Below are 27587 nucleotides of genomic sequence, written 5' to 3' on the forward strand. Positions count from 1 at the left end.
GTTAAAAGTAGTACTAATAAAACTACTAATCAAAACTAAAACTGTGACACAGGACAGAAGTGAAGTGTTCCTGAATGTCTTTAAAATGATGATGAGCTGTAACAGAACACATAAGAGCACATAGACGAGTATACACACATGGAGCACTATGGAACCTTCCTGAAGCACTGAGGATTACACACATATAAGATTTCACTGTAGTACTATCATTTATATTGATGTCTCTGTTTCTATGTTTCACAGTGTTCAGCTCCACTCAAATGAAGCTTGTGATGCTCACGGTTACAGGAGCGAATTTGGAGCCAGTCTCTATGTTAGGAATAGATAAAATAGAAACAAAAACAAAAAAAACAGGATCATGTAGAGCAGTTTAATATGAACATTTTAAGACAGAATTGCAGAGGCACACAGCAGCAGCAGATACAGAGAGAGGGGCCATAATGCCCCGCTCCAACTAAGTACTTAATCTTACTTACGTACTTAGTACACTATTAATTAACACACATTATCTATATTGTATTAATTACACACGCAAGTTAAAATTGGCACACACTTTATGTATAGTCTGTCAATTTCTCATAGTTAAGAGGTTCTTAAAAGTGATTCTGAATGATTTTTGAACAAATTCTGTAGCTTTTTAAATTTCTTTGTGCTGCTATGCTGCTGTGTGTTATGTTCATGGCAGCAGGTAAGGAAACAATTCATATTTCTTCCCAAATCAACAGTTACACATGGTCTAGGACAGGGGGAAAAAGAAAAAATTATTTAAAATAGGATTTCATTGTAAACTTCTGCGAGCAAATGAGGATTATATTAATATAACATACTGAAAAATTTGTTCAGGAAGATTGATAAAATGACAAACAAGACCCCACATTTCGTCTGGTATATTCACATTTCATTTTATTATGATATAGAAGCTGATATTCTAACTCAGTACATCACAGTGTGAGACGCGACCAACTAAAGGCCAAAGAAAACGTTCCTCCTCTCCCGGGCACAGCAGGAGGAGGAGGGGGACGTTCCCACTGAGAGAATGGGACGCTCGCATTGGGACTTTTAAGCCAGAGGGACGCTCAAGCCAGTGTTTCAATGGGAGCCAGGATCAGAAGGAGCCTGAAGAGCCACACGTGAACTTACTATTTGGATGCGGAGGCTTTTCCGTTAGTTATGTCCATATACAGTCTCTAACAACTCTAACTCTTGCTATTCATGCTGGTTGTCTTTTTAGAATAATCATTATGTAGATTAAACATTATTAAAATAAATTGGGCCTATGGAAAACTCTTGGTCCAGGCACAAAAATGTCCAGCTCAGGATTTTTTGTCACTTTAAGCCCTGGTGTTACGTAGTATCAATACCATTCCTTCGTACTGAAATCAAGTTTGAAATGTTAGTATCTTGACAAGATAAGAGCATGATCATCTCTTATAATAATGACTCTATTCAGACTGTAGAATGTGATGTTATACTCCAGTTTCCCCTTTTGATTCTACTTTGCCATGAAATATCCAAAAGGTAAATTCACAAACTGCAAAATCTCTCCAAAATCTCTGAGAAAGGCTGAAATGAAGAGCTGTGCTGGCATAGTGGTGGAGAAGGCAACAATATGCACTGAAACGATTCTCCTCTGAAGTAGACTTGGGAGGAGCAGAGCTAATTAAAGAAAAATAATGGCATTCCTTATCAAACATCAAAAGACAAATAAGGATTTAGAATGAAAGCATCACAGATTAAACACAAACCTCATTAACTCCAGGGTCATGTGTGTGCAAGCCAGAAAAGCATCGGCCAATCACAGCACAGATAAGAAGAGTGAACAGGGACACTTAGACAAGCATCAGCACACAAAGAACAAAAGAGCCATTAGATTAAAAGATAATTAACTGTGTTGTCTTTCAACTCAGGCCTGACCAAAGCTCCTGTAGAGAAAAGACAAACAGACTCACACCAGAGCAAAGAGGTATTTGAAGAGTAATATTATTCAAAAATGACAGAGTGAGATTTGTGTGCTCATGAGACGTTGTGTGTTGTGTTGCAGTGTGACGGGAGGTGAGGTCACTGATGAAGACAGATCTGATCAGGGTCAGGAAACAGCTTCATCTAATCTCATTATGAAAACATCAGGTTTGAGTCGGTTTGTGTCACCTCTCTTTCCTTTCCTCTGCTCTTCTTCTCTCTTCTCTCCTCTTTCTCTCCATCTCTGCTTCTCCTCTACGTCGTCTCTCCTCCTTCTCTCCTCCTCTTCCATTTCCCTCCTCCTCTCTCTTTCTCTGTCCTCCTCCTCTCTCTCTGTTCATGCTTTCTTTGTCCTTGCTCTGTGACTGGCCGCTGACCCGTGGCACAGACACATGGAGCACGCCTTCTGCTTGTGACGCCGCGTCAGCACAAAATAGAAAACAACTCACCAAACGACATAAACACAATATTTGAAAATGAGCTGCCAACTAATTCAAATAAGTCGACTTTCTATTTGAAAATTGGTAATATTCTTGTTCATTCACTCCACATTCTGACATTAGCCACAGCCGCCCTGGGGCAGACCATAGACTGTTTATATAAATGGACATATGTAAGGCTCTAGCCTCCACCTTCCAAAAGGGAAGTTCACATCCGGCCCAGGATATTTTCTGACTCTGGCTCCCACTGATTGACATTTGAACATTGTGTCTCTTCTCTCTGGACCTGCTGCTGTGAGCCTCATCATTTTGGTCTTAAAATGTTTGTATTAACCTGCTCTACATGGTCCTGGTGTTTTTAGTTTAGTTTAGTTTAGTTTTTTCGCTATTTTGTCCATCAAAAATATCCTATTTCTAATACAGAGACTGGCTCCAAATTCACTCCTGTAACCGTGAGCATCATGAGCTTCATCTGAGTGGAGATGAATACTGTGGGTGACGTCACATTCACTCCACAAGTCCATGTTTTTATACAGTTTATAGGGTAAACTGGTGGATGTGAGACTGCCAATCTGCACCATCAGCCCCTCCGCCCACAACACACACACACGCACACACACACACACACACACACACACACACACACGCACAACACACACACACACACACAGACACACACACACACTCAGTACAAGTGTGATATGAAATGTGTTATAAAGTGGGCTGGGCTGCAGTTGTCTCGACAGTCACTGCAGTCCCACTCTGTCCAAACACCAGCCAGGCGCAACATTCAGACATCTGACCAGATCAAGAACTGAGAAGATAAACTCTCAACGTTTCATTTAGATACATTTTTCATATTATTATAAAACAAAAAAGATATAAAAATGTCAAATTAAAATGAAATAAAGAACGTGATTAAACTTAGGGCCAATCACGAATGTGTTTCAATAAATCTAGCCCCATGTGAGGAAAAGCTTTAGTCTCATCACACTGCAGTGAGTGTAGAACAGATACAGCCCATGTGTGTGAGTGTGTGAGTGTGTGAGCTGCTGACAAAAGAGCTGCTTTCAAATCCAAGAGCTGCTCTCAAATCCAATGAGTCTAAAAGCAGGTCAGAAAACGTCATATTTTATCAGTTTATGAGGTGAGGGACTCTGCCTGGAGCTCGGAGCACAAGGGGGAGGGGACAGGGGACAGCTGGTTAATGCAGACCCCCTCCCACATCCAATTATTACACAACCTGGGCCCACTGTGCCCCTCGCTCTTCACCTCTCTCTCTCTCTTTCTCCTCTCCATCCTCACTTCTCTCTCTCTCACTTACACTTTCCTCTTCCCTCTCCTTCTAATTCTCTCTTCAACTCTTCTCTTTTGTGTCTCTCCTCCACTGCCCCCCTCATGTCTGTCGCTCTCTGTCCCTTTCTGTCACACACACATTTTGCTCTTTTTTCTTTTCTTTCCCTCTTTTTCTCTCCTCTCCCTACTCTTTACCTCTTTCTCTTTTCCTCTGTCTCCCCTCTCTCTCTTCCCTCCCCTTTCTCCTCTCCACCATCTCTTTCTCGTTTGTCAGCCTTTAATTTCACCTACAGATCTTCAAAATTGGATGGAGATTTACATAATTGGTCCTGTACCCAATTTTCCTCGTGTACTGGAGCAGAATGCCCCAGCACAGATATGTGGTCTAAGCAGCTCTTGAGGGTTAGAATAAGACTGCAGTGTTGCCAGATTGGGCAGGTGCCCGTCCCACTGGGCTTCTTTTGACTGCGCCGGGTGGGGAGGGGGAGCCTTAGGTGGGTGGATAATATGTGGGCGATTTTCAGCAAGTGTGGGTGATTTTTGTTTTCACACCAATCAATGCCATATGCAATAACACAATAACACCAGGAACCGTATGGGACTTTCACTCCTGTCCAGTCTTATAGAGGTGTGAGCTGTGCATAAATGAATGCACGTCCTCTATGTTCAGATCTCCCCGTGTTCAGCTGTGGCAGAGATTTAATTCTTATGAGTATGAGTCTCAGGCTCTGTTCTTGCAGTAGCCGAGGCTTTAGTCGAGCCTTGAAGATATTCATTTTTACATTTTACCAAAGGTTTTACTGAACATTTTTTCTCAAACCTGCCGCCAATATTTGTAAAAAGCCAATAGGTGAAGTTACATCAGGTTTATTCAAATATTTAGCTAAATGACTTTTTTTCTCTAATAAAAGAAAATGTTGTTCTACCTTTAACATGTTTTATCAATCCTGGCAATTTAAAGATGAAGTGTTTTCTGTAAAACTTTGTTGGGTGTTTTTTTTTTTGTTTGTTTGTTTGTTTGTTTGTTTTTTTGCTGAAGAGGGCGGGTTTTCAAACCTGAATGGGGCGGAAATCACTCAACACAATCTGGCAACACTCTAAGTCAGATATGTTCTGTCTGCTTCTAATTACAAAGTGTTTTATTGACAGAGAATCAGGAAGTGCACATTTGGTGAAAAGTGGTTCTAAACTCATGGTGGTGAAGAATTAGGATGCTCAGAACACATAAGAGAAGTGAGGCACAACTTAGGACCATAAAATGAATTTGTTCTGTTTTCATATTTTAAACTGTAAAAGTCAGGTACAGAACCAAACTGTTTGATAGTGAATGCGTTTTATTTATTCAGTTTTATATTTTTATATTCTCTGGGGTCAGTGGCAGTGCTGTGTTGTGTTGGAGAAATATTACAAACTCAAAAATTGCTTACACAACCCCCCATTTTGTTTGCCATTGTTTGCTATTGTTCCTGGACCCTCACTCGTCTTGTGTGTCAATTACTCCCCGTGCCCTCTCTCTCCCTCCTCCCTCTCTCCATCTCTCCCTCTCTGCCCTCTTTTCCATCTCCGTCTCTCTCCCCCTTCCTCTCACCCTCTTTCTCCCCTCTCCACCCTCTCTCCTTCTTTCTTTCTTTCTCCCCTTGTCCCTTCTCTCTCCCTCTTTCCATCTCCCTCTCTCCCTCTCCTCCTCTCCCCATCTCTCCCTCTTTCCATCTCTCTCCTCTTCCCCCTGTACCTCTCCCTCGGGCTAAAATGATTTACAAAATAAACGACAGGGGCAGAGGCAGAAACAGCTGAGGGACATACGGGACAGCGGGGGGCAGCGCTAACGACCACCAGCAGGGGGCCCCCACCGACCCGGGCCCCGACAGGAGCGGCACACATGAACGATGACAGAGCGAAACGTCCCAGCATGCTTCACTCCGCGACCACACGCTAACAGTCTGTGCAAGGGCTGTTCTTTATCCAACAGTCAAGTCACACACTGCACAAAACAAGACAAAATGACCTGAGCTCACAATACACAGTACTCCTGTTTTGAGAAATATTGATCACTGTTTCAAGTTTTACATTTCACATTTTATTTTTGAGAGTTAAAGAGTCATTTTTGTTGTTAAAGGTGCTGTGCAGAATTAGTTCCTTTTGTAGTGGTCCAAAGTTCTTCCTCACATTCTTCTACATTCAGAGCATCTTAATAATTCACCAGCATGAGTTTAGAAATACTTTTTACATCTTTGTTTTGTCGTTACATTGATGTTAACAACAGAAGTGCTTCTTTGTTAAAGCAGCAGGGCCTGTACATCTTTTACATCTGGGACATTTTAAATTCAACCTTAGGAAATGTCTTAAACAGCGTCAGGGCTGTAGTCAGAGTGATCTGCTGTCTGTACGAATAATGTTTATGTCAATATTTCAGTTTGTGCTTTTGGATTTGGAGTGTGATGAGCTGCTCTCTCTGCTGGTGATGGGTTGTTGGCATTTTTTATTTTTTATTTTTGTTTTTATTTAATGTATTTTAAATGTTCCATGGGCCATTTCATGAAGTCCCTGTGACCTGCTGCCTCTGCTCAGGGACCACACATCAACATGAGTGTAAATCTACACTACATCTATTAATGTCCCTGTTAAAAATAGTAATAATAATATAATTATTATTTTGACATTAAGAGATTCTGATACAGTATATCCTGGGGCAATTCAAAGTTTATTCAAATGCATGGGAAAAATCTGGTTCAGTGTTTCATCAGAAACATTGTGCACCTTGTATTGAAATGTATTGTGTGTTATTTTTTCCATTTCATTCTTATTTTCATTGAATATATTTGCATTGAATTAAATCACATCATTCAGTTCAGCATTTCTTATTGAACCAGAACTAGCCTAATTACACTGAAGTACTTTTTTACAGTGAAGATGTAAAAATCAAGAGCTGATTCATGTGGACAGCCCCTGATTTAAATATTCATGAGCTCCTGCTGTGGACTGAAGGAGGGGGAGGGGCCAGCCCTCGTTAACTAATTAGGTCTTAATCTGGCGCGTGTGAGGGAGAAGGCAGTCCTCTGGTTCATTACAGTGGGGCTACACTCAATGTACTTGACCCCGTGTGAACAGGAAGCTGCTGCTGTTATTCTATTGTCCCACTGAGGACCAACATGAAGCTTTTGTCTCATCAGAGCCTCTGGACCGAAACAACACAGAGACACATTTACACAACAGAGACACATTTACATTTACACACCAGAGACAAGAGCAACGGGCAAAACACATCAGTCACACAGAATGATGAATGCATTCATTTAATTTAAGATTAATATTTTCTCTGTTCAGTTAGATCAGGGGCTAAGCCAGAACTAAACCAGGACTAAACCAAGACAAGAGCAGGACTAGAGCAAGACTAGAACAGGACTAAACCAGGACTAGAACAGGACTAGAGCAGGGGACCAGACTTAAATCAGGACTAAACTAGGTCTTAATCTGGGGTAAATCAGGACTGAGCCAGGGCTAAATCAGGAGTAAATCAGGACCTGGACTAAACCAGAGACTAAGTTGGGACAGAACCAGGACTAGACTAGATGCCACGGAACTAAGCCAGGACTAAAACAGGACTAAATCAGAACTAAACAAGGAGGATAGAACCAGGATCAAATCAGGATAAAGAGTAGGGACTTAACTAGGGACCAAATCAGAATTAAATCAAAGACTAAACAAGGACTAAATCAGAGACTAAAGTAGCATAAGATCAGGCCTCAGTGAGGACTAACCCAGGACTCTGATACAGACGTGATATAGTGTGATTAAAACAGGTCCTAAAATAAACCTGAGCTCTCTCAGCCTCCAGGCTCTTCTGCCCCATCTCATACTAAACACACTCAGCTCCCCCCTCTCCACAGAGCTGACCCGGAGCTCAAAGATCAGACTGCCCACTGAGAGCCTGGGGCCAAAAGAACAGAGAGGAAGAGGGAGAGAGAGAGAGGAGGGAGAGAGAGAAATGGGGGTTAGAGAGGGAAGAGGGTCATTTTGGGTTGAAGTGGGGAACATGTTTTACCTTCTCTAAGCTGAATGAAAGGGTAAAAACAGAATTGTACTTTCCTAACAACATTACAATTTGTAGTATAAATTTTTAATTTTGAAGACACTATACCAGATTTTTAGTGTCTTAAAAATGAGAAAAACTAAACAACAACTAGCATCCTAACAGCTCACCAGGTACTTCCTGTTCTTGTTTTGACTCTAAGAGCTACACAACAAAAACTGGAGGGTTCAAATTTTCAGGGTAAAACATTTCAGAGTTGTTTTTAACACAACAAGTGTTATTTTAACTATTTGACAGTTAAATGAGGGTTGGAGTTGGGGTTATTTGCCAGAGTTGATATGATTGAAATTAATTCAACTTCCACTATTTTTTTTTCCATTTAACTTCACTTAGTGTTAATTTGGCTCCTCCCACCCACCACTTCAAACTCCCGTGAGAGAAGACCAGTTTGAACCAGTTTTGTTCATAATTTCATCTTAAATGAACTAAAATAAAGTGTAAAAATAAAACACCTCTGTGTGTTGTTTAGTTAAATCAGGATAACCCAACAAAGTGTTATTTGTTCACTCTCAAAATGGTCATATAACTCTTGATTTCGGGGTTAAACAGGAACTTTGGTCCAGTGTTACTTAATGAACATTTCCAAAAATGTTAAATTAACTCTAGAACAGATTGGACTCATATAAACTCTGAGAAAATGTTCAAATTGATTCTGTGAGAGTCAATTTCAACTTCACTTTTTGCTGTGTGCTTTTAAAATATATCTGTACTAGTGCAAAACAATACTTTAGTACAAGATAAACTCAGCTGAGAATCTTGTGTTTGTAGAGCTCTGAACTACAGGGTGAGCAGCTTTTACACAATAAGAGCCCATGGAGACAGAGGGAGGGCATCTGACACACAGCGACATTTCAGAACATGTTTGTAGACGTCATAGAGTATCCTTGCACATGTCGGACTCCTGCTGTCTGACTCCATCCTCCATATTCATGAGGCTTCAGTGTGATCTATGGTTTTGACACTTGAGCTTTGAATGGTGGGGTGTGTGCTGGTGCGTTCACTGCCCCTGGGCTATAGCAGCATCATATCTGTGTGTGTGTGAATGTGTGTGGGGGTATTCATCTGTACACACACTCACACTATACACAGATGGGGTCCTGCCTTCTGTATGGGGCAAATATTATGTCCCTTTACTATTACATCAACGACATGGTTTAAAGTTCTGATTTAGATTCAAAGAGAGAGGGAGGATTAAATATTACCTGCTAATATATGGCAAAGGAGAAATTCAATTTGTCAACTGGACACAGGTTTATTTAGGTCAAAAACATTTCTCAGCTCATCCAAACTGCTTTGTCTGTTGTGGTCGGATGCTGGTGGACACTGCCTTATATCTGCCTGAAGGAGAAACTAACTACACTGAGACTTCTCTGAAACTAAGGCAGCAAGAAGGAGTCTTCAAAGAGAGCTAAAAAACAAGCCAACAGAAAATCAGAACCCAGGAGAAAGGTGGTAACTCTTCCTTATCTGGCTGGTGTTTCTGAAAAACTACAGAGGATTTTCAGACAGCATGAAATCCCAGACTATTTCAAAGCTACAAACATTTTAAGACAGAAATTGGTCCGGCCAAAGGACAAAACACCGAGCCACAAACAAAGCAATGTGCTCTACTCCATGCAGTGTAGTGAAGACTGCAGTGAGTGCCACACTGTAGAAACAAGACACTTCACAAGAGGATGAACCAACACAGACGAGAGAGCAACACAGGACCTCAGTCTGCTGTACATCTCCACCTAAAAGGACCTCAGTCTGCTGTTATTTTTGTTAGGAAAGACAATCTATCTTTGAACAGAAATGGGGGCCTCATACATCATCTGTGTCCCATCTACAACTCCATCCTCAATCCTAAATCAAAGAGAACAACAGAGGGAGCAGGTCAGGGCCAGAGGTGAGAAAACACTCATTATGGGCCTGAATGACTCTGCTAATATGACCTCACACTCAGATACAGATGAATAGGCCTAGCTAATAAACAGAAATTGTAAAAAAGTAGGTGTGCTATTTTCAGAGTAGTTTCAGTGTAGTTAGTTCCTCCTACAGGCAGATATAAGGCAGTGTCCACCAGCGTCTGACCACAACTGAACAAGCAGCTTGGATAAGCTGAGAAATAAACTTTTGCCCAGTTGGCAAATTAAATTTCTACCTAATTTATCAGCTGAATTCACTTCATAGAAACCGTCTGTCCTCGCAGTGTTAGAATTCGTTCACTCGACAGTAGGCAGGTACTTTTTATCATTTAACCAATTGCTGCTATTTGTTAGTCACATATGTAATGCGTCGCTAACAGGGTTAACTGGTATATTAAGCTTTTCTCAAATCCCGTAGGAAGAAGGACCATAACGTCTTTCCCCTTGATGAAATTCACCAAACATTCTCTTTGTTCCAACTTTAAATCCTCGATCTCGGGAATCTTTGTCAACACAGAATGTGTGGCTCTTCGCTGATTGCCTGAACTTGCACTTCCAGGGTTTTTGCAAACCATCTAGTGTATTCTGATTCCAGACCTGTTCTGTGGAGAGAAATTAAATTGAGTGGAGGCACTAGGTGGCGCCAGCCTGACTAGATTCTACCTAGACGAATGTGGGATTCTACACACACTGCTAACGTATATTTAGATCACCATGTTGCCTTTTTTTATTTTGAAAATGCTATAGTTTCTGAAAGTCAAACATTCACATTTTCCAAAGTTTCATTTTTGTTTCTGATGTTCAGAGCCCCCTTCCCATTGCTCTCTGCACTAAGTCACCCCCCTTCAGAGTGACAGCACTAATGAAATCAGGTGTGTGAAGCTGTAGTGTGGTGTTTTATATCATGTTTTTTTTTTTTTATATTTATGGAGAATTGTCATGTGGGAGCGTGTGTGATGGAAGGTGAAGGTTAGGTGAGGAGTGACTGTGGTGGTTAGGGTCAGAATGTAAGTCAATAAGTCAATAATGTAATGTGCTCAAGAAATGTGTAAGTGTGTGTGTGTGTGTGTGTGTGTGTGTGTGTGTGCGTGCGTGCGTGCGTGCGTGTGTGTGTGTGTGCGTGTCTGTGTGTGGTGTGTGTGTGTGTGTGTGTGTGTGCGTGCGTGCGTGTGTGTGTGTGCGTGCGTGTCTGTGTGTGTGTGTGTGTGTATGTGTGTGTGTGTGTGTGTGTGTGTGTGTGTGTGTAGGTGTGCGTGCGTGTGTGTGCGTGCGTGCGTGTGTGTGTGCGTGTGTGTGTGTGTGTGTGTGTGTGTGTGTGCGTGTGTGTGTGTGTGTGCGTGTGTGTGTGTGCGTGCGTGTGTGTGTGTGCGTGTGTGTGTATGTGTGTGTGTGTGTGTGTGTGTGTGTGTGTGCGTGCGTGCGTGTGTGTGCGTGCGTGTGTGGTGTGTGTGTGTGTGTGTGTGCGTGCGTGCGTGCGTGCGTGTGTGTGCGTGTGCGTGCGTGTGTGTGTGTGTGTGTGCCTGCGTGTGTGTCTGGGGGGTGGGTAGAGGGAACGTGAGGGAGTGATTTGTGAATGAGGGAGGGTGTAGGTCATGTGACTGTGAGGGTCTCTCTGTTTTGTGTTTCTCTTTGATTTTGTGAGAACAATTATGGCTTTTTATAAATGATGTTGTTGCAGATTCTAATCCAACACTACTGAGGTCAGCAAAGAAACTACAGACTGAGTAAAGGCAAATGTCAGCAGGAAGGGTTCTGAAGCAGAGGCTGAATGATTTGGGGAAAAGTGTCTAATTGTGATTTTGCTGACAAGAATTGTGATTGTGAGTAGATTTGTATTTGTATTTGAATAACAGGATTCAGTTCAAGGTTCACATTCAAGAATCAAGTTTCATAACATGTTTGTTCAGTCCTCCTCTAGTCCTGGTTGAGTCTCAGTATAGTCCTGGTTTCACCCTGTGTCCTGTTCTGGCATGTTTCAGCACTTGGTTCAGTCCGGGTTTAGATGTTCTAATGTTGTTACCTCCTCAAAAACATAAAACTGCAGTTGTGTTTTGTTCCGCACATGTTTGCATAGCTTTTTATTATTAGTCTGTCTCCATCTCCATAGCTCCAAAGGCTCCGTTCCACCTTGTGATGTCATGTAGTGGTAGTTTTCAAGTTGACATCTCCTTTTACCTTTTATTCAGTAAAGATTTACAATTGACAAAAATATGATCCGAATGATTTTAGTGAAGGTGTGTGGAGTTTAAAAACACACTGAAGCTCTTCCTGTATTACCACATGACATCACAAGGAGCAAAGTTCTTTAGTTAATGATACATTCACTAACGAGATTTACAGATGCAGGTTTCACAACATGCAGTACTACATTTATCGTATACAGACTGGAGTGTGTGATCTTCATACAGACACAGAACCACAGAGGCGTCATGTGAAACAGACGGAGCTTCTCCTCTTCACCACGTCATGTTTCTCTGCTCTGCTGTCGGGAAGTGACTCCTGTTTATGACCTCACACCTCCTCTCCTCTTCTTTTCCCTCTCTCTCTTCTCATCACTCTCTTGTCTGTTTCTCGTCCCTCTCTTTCTTTATCTCTTTCTCTACCCTCTTTTCTCTCTCCCCCTCATTCTTTTTCTCTCTCCTCTTTTTTCCGCTCTTTTCCATTGTCTCTCACTTTCTCTATCCCTTTCTCTCCCCCCTTTTCTCTCTACCTTTATCTATCTTTCTTTCTCTCTATCCTTCTTTTTCCTCTTTTTTTTTTTTTAACAAGCGTTACAGATGCAGGTTTCGCAACATGCAGTTCTACATTTATCGTGTACAGGCTGGAGTGTGGATGCAGTTGCTTTTACGTTGTCAGGACTAAACACAAATATGCCATTCGTACTCAGAACATAGACTATCCTGTGACAAAACATTACAAACTGCTCTGTGATAGTCGCCCGAATTCCCTAAAGGCCATGGTGAGTCTTACTGGATCCATGAACTAAGAGCCACAACCTGTCCAGGATTAAATGAGGAAATGGACCTTTTACCTTATCTGTAACATCTGGGCTGCCTGTTTCATATTTACACTCTCTGACTTTATTTCATATTCACTTGTGTTGAATTGTTCTGGTGCAGACAAATGTCCTGCCAGATTTTCTATGTATGAACCTGCACGACTTTGTCCACGGCCCATGGGTCACAGGTGATCTGTGTCCAGACGCTCAGATTATGTGATGCATCACTTTTATTCTTTTATCTTTCATTATAATGTATGGATATATTTTTGTATGGAACTTGTACATTTAAATACAATCCACCTGCACCTGTGAATTTTACACACCTGATGAAGACGCAAGTCAAAATGCACTGATGTTCAGTGTTGGGGAGTAACAGATTACATGTACCGACGTTACGTAATCAGAGTACAAATTATGAGTAACTGTATTCAGTTATAGTTACTGTTTCCATGAATGGTAATTGGATTACAGTTACTTTGTTGAAATAAATGGATTGCAGGGTGGTATTTTCCTGTTTTCACATTTTGAGCTAAACCAGAACTAAAACCAGGATTAAAACCAGGTCTAAACCAGGACAAAACCAGGATTAAACAATATGACACTAACAGTAGGGTGCATATAATTGAAGGCAGCAGTGATTTCATATAAAAATCATTTCTCTATTAATAATATTTGTAATATGTTTAAGGAAAGACTGGGCTTTTTTATTTTCTTTTAGCAGATAAAACATCTTATGTTAAGATCCTAGTCTTTGCTTCTCTACAGTAAACAACTGTATGGAGACTTGGGCTCAACAGACAATTTGAAGAGAACAAACAAGAATTTTCAGGATGTGGTTGGTGCATTCATGTAGTTTTAAAAAGCTTGACAATATCAAGTAATCCAAAGTATCAGATTACATTACTCACTTTAAGTAATTTAATGGATTACGTTACAAACTACATTTTGAGGTCTGTAATCTGTAATCTGTAGGGGAATATGTTTTAAAAGTAACCTTCCCAACACTGCTGATGTTTGACATAAAATAAAAATAAGAGCTAAGCATATGGGAATGCCTGATCTCTACTTTCATCTTGTAAGTTCATCTGCCGACTCAGGATCTCTTAAAGCACCTGACTGTTGCTTCAGTGGTGATCCAGCGAGCGTTCCAACTGCACTACAACTACTACAAGGAGTGTTGTTCAGTTTGAGAGAAGAACTCAGTCTAAATGTGCAGGTTTGTGTGTTAAACATGTGAATGAAACAAAACACAACTCCAGGTCTGTTTGTGATGAGGAAACGACATTAGAACAAATCAGAAAACAGCGTAACATGAGCTCTTTAAACATAAATCCAACATTAGTGACATATTTGCATATTTCTAGTAAAAACACACTCCTTGTTCCGCAGAGACACGGTCAGCTTGCTCTTCTGTCTGAAAACACAAGCGAGTTCTGCTGCTCTGTTTTGGCCTTTCCTTAATCTCCATTTCCTCAAATCCTAATCCCATTCTGCAGATCGGAATCTAACAATGAATGAATTTTTCGCTCCGTCAGCTTCCATACATCCACCTCACCAACCTCTGCTCTTTTCCTCTGATCCTCGGACAAACTGCCCCCCCCCCAAACCTGCCCCTTAAACCTACCCCCACCTGCCCCACTTTCCCGCACCTGCCCCACTTACGGACTCAAGAATTTTACGTTGCAATTTCATTTTTGTTTTAATAGTTGGTTTCTGTTCAAAGTTCATATTTACAATACATCCAATCTGAACTGACAAACAAATACAAGAATCACAGTTGAGAACATTTGGGCTTAGACTTTTTCATTCACAATAAGACAGGAGATGTTGTGTTTGTGTGTTGTTTGTGGAGGAAATCGTGAGACTGTCAAAATTTCAGCCTTTGTGATTTGCGTCCGTTCAAATTGTGATGTTGTTTCTTTTCTGTTGTGATTAATCCTGCAGCTCTACCCCCAAACCTGCCCCCACCTCCCCTCAAACCTGCCCCAAACCCCCACCTCCCCTTGTACTTAATTTGAAGAGCCAGAGGTCGTGAAAACATTGAATTATTTATTAGCTGTTTCCTCAGCACTAAACATGTCAGGCCACATCTATTTCCCTTCGAGAACAGATTCCTTAGTATCCAAATCAAGTCTGAAGTGTTAGTACAGTCACACTCGTGCACTGTGAGCTCAGTCCTGTAAAACATGAATGGAAAATGTAATAATGCGCGACAGAAAAAGTAGCAGTTCAATATTTTGCCCCAGATCTTTACGGATTGTATTTTTTTGTAGAACACGTGAAGTACAGTATCATGGAAGATCATTTGTTCCATTAGGTCCTGAATTTTAAATACTGCTGAATTTCTGACTTTGAATTTTTTAACTCTGAAAAAAGATGTTTGAATTCATTTTATTCTGAATTTGAGTTGCAGAAATTTGAAGTAAACCTTTTCAATATGTTTCAAATTCAAAATAAAAATGTACCTAAATAAATATATTGGTAACACTTTATAATAACTACACCTTATTTAGCCTTAATAAAGCATGAACAAAGACTTAATTAATAATGAACAAAGATTTAATTAATAATGTTTCACGCTTAGTAACTACTTAATTACTACCTTAATTAGCACTTGCACTTAATTTGCCTGTGCTGTAAATAGTTACTCATAATTATTTCATACTTAATTACTCATGAACTAACCATTTGAGCATTTATTAATCATTAGTAAACTATGAGAGAATGATTTACTAATAATACAATGCAATGATCATTCAGAGCAGCTGTTCTCTGTTAGTTAAGTCTTTCTGAGAGCTTTTCTAAAGTGAAGACTAATTATCCTTTATTAAGCATTTACTAAGCGTGAATCATTATTAATTAAGTCTTTGTTAATTATTAATTAAGTCTTTGTTCATGCTTTATTAAGGCTAAATAATGTGTAGTTATTATAAAGTGTTACCAATATATAAAATAATTATAATTTAATATTCAGTACATATATTTTCAAGCCCTCAAATTCAACAGTGAAAATTCAGAGGGTACAATTCTCAGTGCAAAATTTCGCAGAGAAAGATTCAAGATGCTAAGACAGAAGCAATCGATCCTGTGTGAGCGAGGAGGACAGGCCCTGATGAACACCAGTCATGGTCGAAACATGTTGGCTCTGACCATCTAAATAAAGAAAATATGTGTGCTGAATATTTAAAAGGTTCAAAGTTCAAAAATATTTTTCAGAGATGAAAAGTTACTTAGAGAAAAATCGCGCACACCGTCTTACTTGCAAATTGTAAGATTTAGGACTTCTGTTTGTCCTAATAAATCTTACAATTTAAAACCCGTCTCTAGTAGTAGTGTGAAGTTCTCATTCTTTTATAGAGTTAAAAAGTTCAAAGAGGGCTCGGTCAAGCAGAAGTAAACAGCAAGGCCAAAAATTCAAGTTGAATGCATCTGATATAAAAATGTATTGAACAGATACATATGTACTCTAGTTTATGAAACTGTTGACCTTTTTTCTGTACCATTTTTGGTTCTAAAGTTCCATATGTTTTAAACAGACCATGTATGAAACATGGAACAAAAATTATTTCCCAAATTTCAAAGACCTGCAAATCATGTAAATAAATGGATGTATTTCATCATATCTTGTGTTATTCCATCTTTGAACTGTTGATGAAGGTTCATGATTTTTCAAAAAAAAAAATTATTTAAAATTATACAAATTTGCTTGGAAGGACTGACATATTTTATAGAAATAGTTTCCTTTCATTTTGAAGTAATATTAAAGTATTCAGAAGAAAAAAAGCTGAGAAATGATACAAAATCATGCACCTTCTACTTGTTTGCACAATTTTCCCTCCGTTACCATGACCTTTCTTAATAAAAAATCTCATGAGTCAAAAAGTAAGAGGTTTTTCAACCTAATCTTGTACCATATGTGGTAGAAAACTATATGAAGCAAATATTCAAACCAGTTTGTTAAGGATATGGAAGTGAGAACCAAGAGTTATCACTGTTTGGATTTATTGCCCAAAAAGTGCTGCATATTTCATTCCCTCCGTTACCGACATGAGTTTTTTTATTTTTTGTTAACAACTTGAAAGAATATCACAGGTTTAACTTGACCCTGTTGGAGTGTAACTCTTTCCTACATTCTGATACTTTACTTATTTCAATAGTCCCTCTAGTTTCTGAATAAGACACATTTGAATGTCAAAAATCTGACCCTGTTTCCCTCCGTTACCACTTGACCCAGGAGTGAAATTCAAAGGTGTTTCAGATTCTAAATGTGATGAGACAAATGATCTTCATACAGACACAGAAGCACAGAGGCGTCATGTGAAACAGACGGAGCTTCTCCTCTTCACCACCTCATGTTTCTCTGCTCTGTGACTCCTGTTTATGACCTCACACCTCCTCTCCTCTTCTCCTCTTTTCTCCTCTCTCTCTTCTCATCACTCTCTCTCGTTCTCTGTCTCTTTCTCTACCCTCTTTTCCCTCTCCCTCTTTACTCTCTTTGCATCCCTCTTTTTTCTCTCTCTCTCTCCTCTCTTTTCCACTCTCTCTTTTTTCATCATTGTCTCTCTTATCTCTTTCTCTCCCCCTTTTCTCTCTACCTCGCTCCCTCTTTTCTCTCTCTCTTTCTCTCTCTCTCTCTTCTCACCACTCCCTCTCACTCTGTTTCTTTCTAATCTCTCTCTTTCTCTATCACTTTCTCCCCTCTTTTCTCTTTTAGTCAGTTTCTCCCTTTTATATCATCTTTCCCCTCTTTCTCTCCTTCTCTCCTCCCCTCTCCTCTCTCATCCCTCACTCCTCCTCTCTCTCCACCTCTCCTCTTCCATCCCTCGCTCCTCCTCTCTCTCCTTCTCCCCTCTCCTCTCCCATCCCTCGCTCCTCCTCTCTCTCCTCCTCTCCTCTCCTCTCTCATCCCTCGCTCCTCCTCTCTCTCCTCCTCTCCTCTCCTCTCTCATCCCTCGCTCCTCCTCTCTCTCCTCTCCTCTCCTCTCCCTCTCTCATCCCTCTCTCTCCTCCTCTCTCCTCCTCTCCTCTCTCATCCCTCGTCTCCTCCTCTCCTCTCCCATCCCTCGCTCCTCCTCTCTCCTCTCCTCTCCTCTCTCATCCCTCGCTCCTCCTCTCTCTCCTCCTCTCCTCTCTCATCCCTCGCTCCTCCTCTCTCTCCTCCTCTCCTCTCTCATCCCTCGCTCCTCCTCTCTCTCCTCCTCTCCTCTCTCATCCCTCGCTCCTCCTCTCTCTCCTTCTCCACGTGCCGGTCACTTGAGCCTTTGTCCTAAACAGACCCCGGGTCCCATAGGACTCGTGTCTAAATGAATAAGTCAATAGAAACAGGAGCCCCAGACCCCCCCCCCCCCCCGCCCCCAACCCCGCCCCCAAGCCCCTCCTCCTGCCTTTGTCTCGCCCACACTCCACATATACATTTATATACACAAGCCGTCACCAGTGTTGGGGAGTAACAGATTACATGATTACTTAATCAGAGTACAAATTATGAGTAACTGTATTCAGTTACAGTTACTGTTTCAGTGAGTGGTAATTAGATTACAGTTACTTTGTTGAACTAAATGGATTACACAGCGGGATTTTCCTGTTTTTCACATTTTATGGGATATATATATATATATATATATATATATATATATATATATATATATATATATTTTTTTTTTTTTTTTTTTTTTTTTTTTTTTCCACTAATTGCCGGACACTAAACCAGGACTAAAACTAAGTCTAAACCAGGACTAAACCAGGTCTAAGCCAAGACTAAAACCAGGTCTAAACTAAATCTAAACCAGGTCTAAACTAGGACTAAACCAGGTCTAAACCAGGACTAAACCAGGTCTAAACCAGGACTAAAACCAGATCTAAACTAGATCTAAACCAGGACTAATTTTAAATTTAATTTAACAGAACGAAACCATGCTGCGTGGATCATGTTTCCTCCTCTTCTATCGATAATATTTGGTTAAATATTGGTTAAATAAAGACTGGGCTTTTTATTTTCTTTTAGCAGATAAAAAATCTTATGTGAAGATTTCAGAGTCTTTGCTTCGCTACAGAAAATCAAGTAATCCAAAGTATTCAGATTACGTTACTCACTTTAAGTAATTTAATGGATTACGTTCCAAACTACATTTTGGGCTATGTAATCTGTAATCTGTAGGGGATTACATTTTAAAAGTAACATTCCCAACACTGGCCGTCACTATACTATGTCACTACAGGCATCAGCATTCTGACACAGCAGGGACACAGGAGCTCACACGTCACAATAAAATATAATAACAAAGACAAAACATTATATAAATGGTAATAATAATTTTCAGAGTGTCCCAAAAACTTTCATCATTATTTCGCAGGTCAATAATTTTGGCAATTCTTGATGAAATAACCAAAAATGTTCACAGAATGTACAGAGACAGATCACGATTGTATATTGAATGTTTGATTTTTGTTCTTGTTTCAGGTTGAGGCGTTCACTCCCAAACAGAAGTCCTTTTGTGTCTTGTAATCTGCTCACACACACACTCATCAACATCAGAAGAGAAGCGAAGAGCAAGTTCGTGAAAAACTCTTGCGAAGCCCCAAGATGTCTGTAAGGAACAAGTTTGAAAACCCAGATTCCTCGCATGACAGTTTGGTGTAATCAGATCCTTTAGTCCTGCAGAAGCACATGAACTCTGCACGTTTTTGGTACCAGGTCCAAATCTGTTGCCAGTTGGTGAAGTTTTTCCATTTAGTTTTTTTTTTTTTTTTTTTTTTTTTTTTGCACAGTGTTGGGTGAGTGTGTGCGAACAGATGACTTCTGTTTGGGAGTGAATGACTCAACCTGAAATCAGAACAAAAATTGCTTCTATACATTCTGTGAAAATTTGAGGTTATTTCAACAGGAATTGCCAAAATGATTTGCCTGTGAATTGATGCCACATTTTTTGGGATTCCTGTATAAATGGTAATAATCACATTTGGCAGGAGCACTGGACTGGGCCATAAATATGATGAAACAATAATCACTCTTTTGTTTTTCTCAGATTGTTTGAATATGAGTTTAGATTCATTTTCATTCAGCTATAGTAAAGAAAGAAAAGGGTGTTCAATAATTTCCTGAACATAAACAAAATCGGCGTTTAATAATTGCTGTTTGAAAATAATCCTTCAGTCTCCCTTCATTTAGCAGAGGATCCTGGTTTTAGTCCTGTTTAGTTTTAATCCTGGTTTAGACCTGGTTTAAGTCCTGGTTTAAGTCCTGGTTTTAGACCTGGTTTAGTTTCCTGGTTTAGTCCTGGTTTAGTTTAGTCCTGGTTTAGTCCTGGTTTAGACCTGGTTTAGTCCTGGTTTTAGACCTGGTTTAGTCCTGGTTTAGACCTAGTTTAGACCTGGTTTAGTCCTGGTTTATCCTGGTTTCCTGGTTTAGACCTGGTTTAGGTTTCCTGGTTTAGTCCTGGTTTAGACCTAGTTTAGACCTGGTTTAGTCCTGGTTTAATCCTGGTTTAGACCTGGTTTAGTCCTGGTTTAGACCTGATTTAGTCCTGGTTTAGTCCTGGTTAGGACCTGGTTTAGTCCTGGTTTAGACTTGCTCTGATTCCAACCCTTCATCACACACATTATAGTAGTATTAGTGCAGTAGTGTATTAGTGCATTCATATGTTAGTGCAGTTGTGTATCAGTGCGGGTGTATGTTAGTGTGGTTGTGTGTTAGTGCGGGTGTATGTTAGTGTGGTTGTGTGTTAGTGCGGGTGTATGTTAGTGTGGTTGTGTGTTAGTGCGGGTGTATGTTAGTGTGGTTGTATCAGTGTGGTTGTGTGTTAGTGCGGGTGTATGTTAGTGTGGTTGTATCAGTGTGGTTGTGTGTTAGTGCGGGTGTATGTTAGTGTGGTTGTATCAGTGTGGTTGTGTGTTAGTGCGGGTGTATGTTAGTGTGGTTGTATCAGTGTGGTTGTGTGTTAGTGCGGGTGTATGTTAGTGTGGTTGTATCAGTGTGGTTGTTCTTCTTGTAAACGTGTTTTCTTTCCAGATGGTTTGGCTCAGACTCTGTCCCGAGGTCCCCGAGAGCCAAAGCTCCTTTCAAATTCAAATCCTGCTTCTTTTTTTTTTTTTTTACAGTGCTCTGCTCCGCCAACTGCCAACCCACCCCCCCGACAACCCACCCACCCACTCACTCTCCCGCCCGCCAATCAGCCCCCTCCTCTCCGCAGACCCGGCTGGGAGGTCAGGAGGTAACCATTATATTATTATTCCTCATTAGAGATGTCACAATGTTATGGTAACATTTTAATTTCAAATTGACTCCTTTATTCAGTCAGTGCTCTATGTTTACATCACTCCCAGATTTCTGGATTTCACATTATTGAGTTATTGTGTTTCCACTTTTGGTTTCATGTGGATAAGTCAGATAATGACAGAGATGTGAACCATAAACCAGGTCAACACATCTGACAAACTCCACCTGAGACTCCGACCTGCCTCCAGATCACATTAAACGAGAGGATTCTACAAAGTGCTGAAGGTGTGTGGACATTGTAAGAGACATACAGTATTTTACACAGTGTTTATGTTTCTTTTTGTATTTGTATTCTATTATTGTTCAGCCAAATGTCAAACTCAATTTCCATTCTGAGCAAAAAGCCTGACCTCAATTAAATTATCAATACCAGAATGAAAAACACACTGGTAATCAAGTACACTGATCTAGTTTAATACATGCATCAAGAATCTTGGACTTCCGGTCATTCGCATTTCATACTGGGAAGGATTTTCTGAAAGAGTGAGCATCAAACCTCCATGTTTGTTTTCCCAGTGGGATGTGTCTTTTGTCAAAGTCGATCTTTTCAAGTCTTTTGAACCATATCACTTTTGTTTCTGATATTGTCATAGTTTAGCTTTGGGATTCAGACATCGTTAATTGTGTGGTTGTTGGATCTTAACAGCGGAAAACGGCTCGAGAAATTGGTTTGCGAACTCCACAGATGAAAAAGTGAATCAGATGTGTGTGACTGCAAACCTCTGTTTAAACTGTTTCTCTTCCCAACGGAATTGAAAAATAGTGAAAGGCGAAGGCGATGGGCAGGATTGATCCACAGGAAGGACCAAAAAGGTAATCTTTGACTGACTAAATCATCCTGAGTTTGCAGCGAACATTTTGTATGTGAAGCGCCGTCAAAGCCAAACCCCGATCCCTCACTCAGTCTTGGTTACGAATTTAAAAAGTCAGCGCCAAAGCGAGAGGCACCAGCTGTTCGCCAAGAAACACCTTACACTGCAAAGAGACCAAGACTTAATGTTGCTGTGAAACTACAAGAACAAGAAAGTGCAGCTCAGTCTGTTTGTCTTCTGCACCTCTCGCTTAACAAACGGGATCACGGTTTGAAATATACTAAAATATGACAATATCAGAACCAGAAACAAAAGTGATATGGTTCAAAAGACTTGAAAAGATCGGCTTTGTCAATAGACACATCCCACTGGGAAAACAAACATGGAGGTTTGATGCTCACTTTTTCAGAAAATCCTTCCCAGTATGAATTGCGCAATGACCGGAAGTCTGAGATTCTTGATGCGTCTATTGTAATCCTCCACTTCCTTAATCATCTCCACATTAGTTCTATACGCACAATAATAGCCTAATACAATTTCAACACAAAAGTCGTTAGATAGTTTTCAGATTGTTAGGTAGTTTTACATAGTTTCACTCTAAAACTATTCAGGCGAAAAACTAATTTGGCCTTTTTAATGATTTGTTTCTGTATCTGTAGCTGCCAAAATCAGTTGCTAGTTTTAGTGTCAAATGTAGGTGTTGTTAAGTTCTACTACCTTCCTCACAGTGAAGCTGACACACTTCAGTGCGATCATTATCACATTTGTCATGTTAAAAATACAATGTTCCCGTGTATTTGAGAAAATGTGTCAGTCCAGATATAGTGTAAAAGCAGCTCTTGAGGTCAAAATAAATCTACTGTGAGCTGTCTGCATCTGACTATAAAGTGCACTTATAAACAGTGTTGGGAAGGTGACTTTTAAAATGTATTCCCTTACAGATTACAGATTACATACCCCAAAATGTAGTTTGTAACGGAATCCATTAACTTAAAGTGAGTAACGTAATCTGAATACTTTGGATTACTTGATATTGTCATGCTTTTTAAAACGACATGAATGTACCAACCACATCCTGAAAATTCTTGTTTGTTCTCTTCAAATTCTCTGTTGAGCCCAAGTCTCCATGAACAGACTTTTGTTTGCTGTAAAGTAGCAAAGATTAGAATCTTATAAGATATTTTGTCTGCTAAAAGACAATAAAAAACAAGTCTTTCCTTATACATATTTTAAAAATTATTGATAGAGAAATGATTTTTATATGAGATCACTGCTGCCTTAAAGTATGTCCACCTACTGTTAAGTCTCATACTGTTTAGACCTGGTTTACTCCTGGTTTAGTTCTGGTTTTAGTCATGGTTTAGCCCAAAATGTGAAAACAGGAACATCCTGCCATGTAATCTATTTATTTCAACAAAGTAACTGTAATCCAATTACCACTCACTGAAACAGTAACTGTAACTGAATACAGTTACTCATAATTTGTACTCTGATTACATAACGCTGGTACATGTAATCTGTTACTCCCAACACTGCCTATAAAACACTTATAAACTCAGTGCAGTGAATTATAATTAGAATAAGTCACAACTTTGGACCACTGCAAATTAAACTGAATTGTGTTCACATTTTTAAGAGTAAAAATCAGGTGCAGCATCTTTAGTTGGAAATGCAGTAAAACAAAACCATGTGGTAATACCAAAAAGATAAAACTCTCCCCTGGTGATTATTCACTGTGTTTTAGTCCTGTTCAAATAAATGTGTTTAATCTTTGATAGTGTCCGTTTTATGAAGCATAAAGAGTGAGACAAATGAGGAGATAAAATGGAAATGACACTGAAACATAATCCTTGTGTAATACGTTTGTTCATGAATCTAATTTGAGTAATCCGGATTATATTCCTGATAAAGTAGAAGGCCTCCTGCTGTGGCCAACACTGGAAACACCCACACACCAACACACTGTCAATCAATACACAACATGAGCTCAACACCACACCCCAGTCCTGGGTTAGGCCACTTTACACCTGCTTTAGTCCTGCTTTTGGATGAGTTTACACCTGATTTAGTCCAGGTTTATTTTGAGTTTAGACCTGGTTTAATCCAGGTTTAGTTTGAGTTTAGACCTGGTTTAGTAAAAGATTAGTCTATCAAGTCACAGCTCCCCTCCCCTCATCACTCAACTCAGTTTAGTCCTGGTTTAGACTTGGTTTAGGATCTCACTACTATTCTTACCCTGTTAGACTTGGTTAAGTCTTAGTCTAGTCCTGGTTTAGTCCTGATCTAGTCCTGGTTTAGGCCTAGTCTAGTCCTGGTTTAGGCCCTAGTCTAGTCCTGGTTTAGGCCTAGTCTAGTCCTGGTTTAGTCTAGTCCTAGTCCTGGTTAGGCCTAGTCAGTCCTAGTCCTAGTCCTGGTTTAGGCCTAGTCTAGTCCTGGTTTAGGCCTAGTCTAGTCCTGGTTTAGGCCTAGTCCAGTCCTTGTTTAGGCCTAGTCTAGTCCTGGTTTAGGCCTAGTCCAGTCCTGGTTTAGGCCTAGTCCAGTCCTGGTTTAGGCCTAGTCTAGTCCTGGTTTAGGCCTAGTCCAGTCCTGGTTTAGTCCTGGTCTAGTCCTGGTTTAGTGCCTCTTCCTGCCTCATTTGTGTTCAGAATCTCAATATAAAAAGGCTTTATATGGATGTGGTGAGTGAGAGGTTGGTGGAAGTTGTTAATAATAAATGTTTTTATTGTTAATGGAAGTGAATACTATGGAAACAGCTCTAATTTTCCATCACACAAAGACATGGATACATACAGTTGTTTTTGTCACATTCATAGTAAAAGCTTCGTCTATTCCCACACCGAGACGCTCCTCTGCTCCCACCCACACACAGCTCGCCCACCCTGTGTCTGAGCTGCTGCCTCTGTGTCTGTGTGTGCATGTGTGTGTTTGTGTGTGTGTGCGTGCATGTGTGTGTGTGTAATATTTCTGTTTTCACACAGATAGAGGCTCTGCACAGCCTTCACCTCAGGGCCTCATCTGTCCCTCTTTTAAGGCACTCTCTGTGTTTCTATTGATTTCTGGGGTAAAAGATACAGGACATGCTTCTGGAGGCTCTGGCTAATATCTGAAAGGATTTTGTGTTTCTAAACACGCCAAAAAGTGGAGTGTTAAAATTGTCTCTCACAGAATCAACTTGAACATTTTCTCTGTGTTTATCTGAGTCCAATCTGTTCTAGAGTTAATTCAACATTTTTGGAAATGTTCATTAAGTAACACTGGACTAAAGTTCCTGTTTAACCCGAAATCAAGAGTTCTATTAACGTTTTGAGAGTGAACAGATAACACTTTGTAGAGTTATCCTGATTTATCCAAACAACACACAGAGGTGTTTTATTTTTACACTTTATTTTAGTTAATTTAAGATGAAATTATGTACAAAACTGGTTCAAACTGGTCTTCTCTCACGGGAGTTTGAAGTGGTGGTGGAAGAAGCCAAATTAACACTAAGGGAAATTTAATTCACTGCAGCCACATCAATTCTGACAAATAACCCCAACTCCAACCTCTAATTAACTTTCAAATAGTTAAAATAACACTTTTGTGTTAAAACAACTAAAATTTTAACCCTCCAGTACTGTGTACTTGTGCTTGTTCCACCAGCCCAGAAATGCTCCAGGAACTACATATTTACAAACTCATCACTGCCATTTAACACTGAAAATAATCCAATTTCATCCTCTAGAGTCATTTCCAAACCACAGGCTTGTACTGACGCCACCATACTGACTCTGTGTTAAAGAGAATACTGTGTATGAGGCTGCTCTCTATGTTCTAATGTTGTTTCCTCTTCACACACAGACTCAAGTTGTGTTTTGTTTTATTCACATGTTTAACACACACACCTGCACATTTAGACTGAGTTCTGTCTCAAATGTGATGTGGTAAAACAGGAAGTGCTCCAGTATGTTTTTAAACTCCACACACCTTCACTAGAATCATTTGGATCATCAGAGCTCAGGAATTGCCAATCTCTACTGAACTAAAGGTAAAAGGAGCTGTTTAAAACTACCACTACATGACATCACAAGGTGGAACAGAGCATGTGGAGCTTTGGAGATGTAGACAGAGTGATAATAAAGTGTTACTCAAATGTGTGAATGAAACAAATCACAACTACAGGTGTGTTTTTAAGGTGGAAACATTCTAACATGACTTACATGTGTCAGACTGTCCCTGCATTATTTTACTGTGTGCAGCTTGCAGGGAGGGGTCAGGTCTGTCTCTCCGGTCTGAGCACATCGTCATGGAAACGGGGGAAGCCTTTAGCCTCAGGAGGTTTTTTAATCCTCCCAATGTTAATGCTAATGCTAGCTGCTTTTAGATGACATCATCAGGCTGTAGACTCCTGCAGGACCTGGGTCACACGAACAGGTCACATGTTTGAGTTTTGTGCTCTGCTCAGAGAAATATCACAGGAGAATGAACATGTCAGAGGAGAGACGTCTGCCAGACTCAGTGTGTCACAGTGGATCACTGCACTGTATCTGTGTACATGTACACTAACTTTATATCTACTTTAAGATCAAACTCAAGTCATCTGCTTCTTCTGAGCGTTCACACTTCACTGGGATTGGTTAAGATGAGAGAAACATTTATTTGTCCCATGATGGGGAATTTACAATGTTTCATAAAAGGTACAGGTATACACACATCACTGCTGCAAGACTACTACACTACAACACAATATACAACACAATATACAATATACTATACAATATACAATATACAATATAGAACACAATAGACACTGTACATCATGTAACATGAGCCGTTCTCCAAGTCCATCAGTCATATGTCATCATCAGGCAAGTAAACAACATTACAAATAAATATATCATTATAAGAAGTGTTTCATTTCATATTCTTGATCCAGGAGATTCAGGAGAAATATCAAAACGTTCTGTTTGTAGGAGCAGTCTGTTAATATCCCCTCCTCTTCCTGGGAGCTTCACCTGCTCTGTCCTGATCTATTTAAGGAGGAGATGGAGCTGTGCTTCTTTAAAATGAGCAACTCCACTGGAGAACAGATGACTGATGGACTTGGGTAAAGGCTCATGTTCTCTGAAGTACAGTGTAAAGTGAGTGTGTTGTATGTTGTGTTGTATGTTGTGTTGTATGTTGTGTTGTATGTTGTGTTGTATGTTGTGTTGTATGTTGTGTTGTAGATTGTGTTGTATGTTGTGTTGTAGATTGTGTTGTATGTTGTGTATGTGTTGTATGTTGTGTTTGTTGTGTTGTATGTGTTGTGTTGTATGTTGTGTTGTATTGTGTTGAATTGTGTTGTATGTTGTGTTGTAGATTGTTGTGTTGTATGTTGTGTTGTATGTTGTGTTGTAGATTGTGTTGTATGTTGTGTTGTATGTTGTGTTGTATGTTGTGTTGTAGATTGTGTTGTATGTTGTGTTATATGTTGTGTTGTATGTTGTGTTGTAGATTGTGTTGTATGTTGTGTTATATGTTGTGTTGTATGTAGATTGTGTTGTATGTTGTGTTGTAGATTGTGTTGTATGTTGTGTTGTATATTGTGTTGTATGTTGTGTTGTATGTTGTGTTGTATGTTGTGTTGTAGATTGTGTTGTATTGTGTTGTATGTTGTGTTATATGTTGTTGTGTTGTATGTTGTGTTGTATGTTGTGTTGTAGATTGTGTTGTATGTTGTGTTGTATGTTGTGTTGTATGTTGTGTTGTAGATTGTGTTGTATGTTGTGTTGTATGTTGTGTTGTATGTTGTGTTGTATGTTGTGTTATATGTTGTGTTGTATGTTGTG

General features: G+C 39.9%; 1 protein-coding gene across 1 annotated transcript in view; it reads right to left on the reverse strand.

Annotated features, from left to right (window-relative positions):
• Positions 1 to 27587, reverse strand: part of LOC110169976 (neural cell adhesion molecule L1.1-like) — a 104454-nt gene that overhangs the window by 55780 nt on the left and 21087 nt on the right. The gene's annotated exons all lie outside the window — the stretch shown is intronic.

The sequence above is a fragment of the Boleophthalmus pectinirostris genome, unplaced genomic scaffold (assembly GCF_026225935.1).
Source record: "Boleophthalmus pectinirostris isolate CB_2022bp ecotype Guang Dong unplaced genomic scaffold, ASM2622593v1 HiC_scaffold_8, whole genome shotgun sequence".
Classification (NCBI taxonomy): Eukaryota; Metazoa; Chordata; class Actinopteri; order Gobiiformes; family Gobiidae; genus Boleophthalmus; species Boleophthalmus pectinirostris.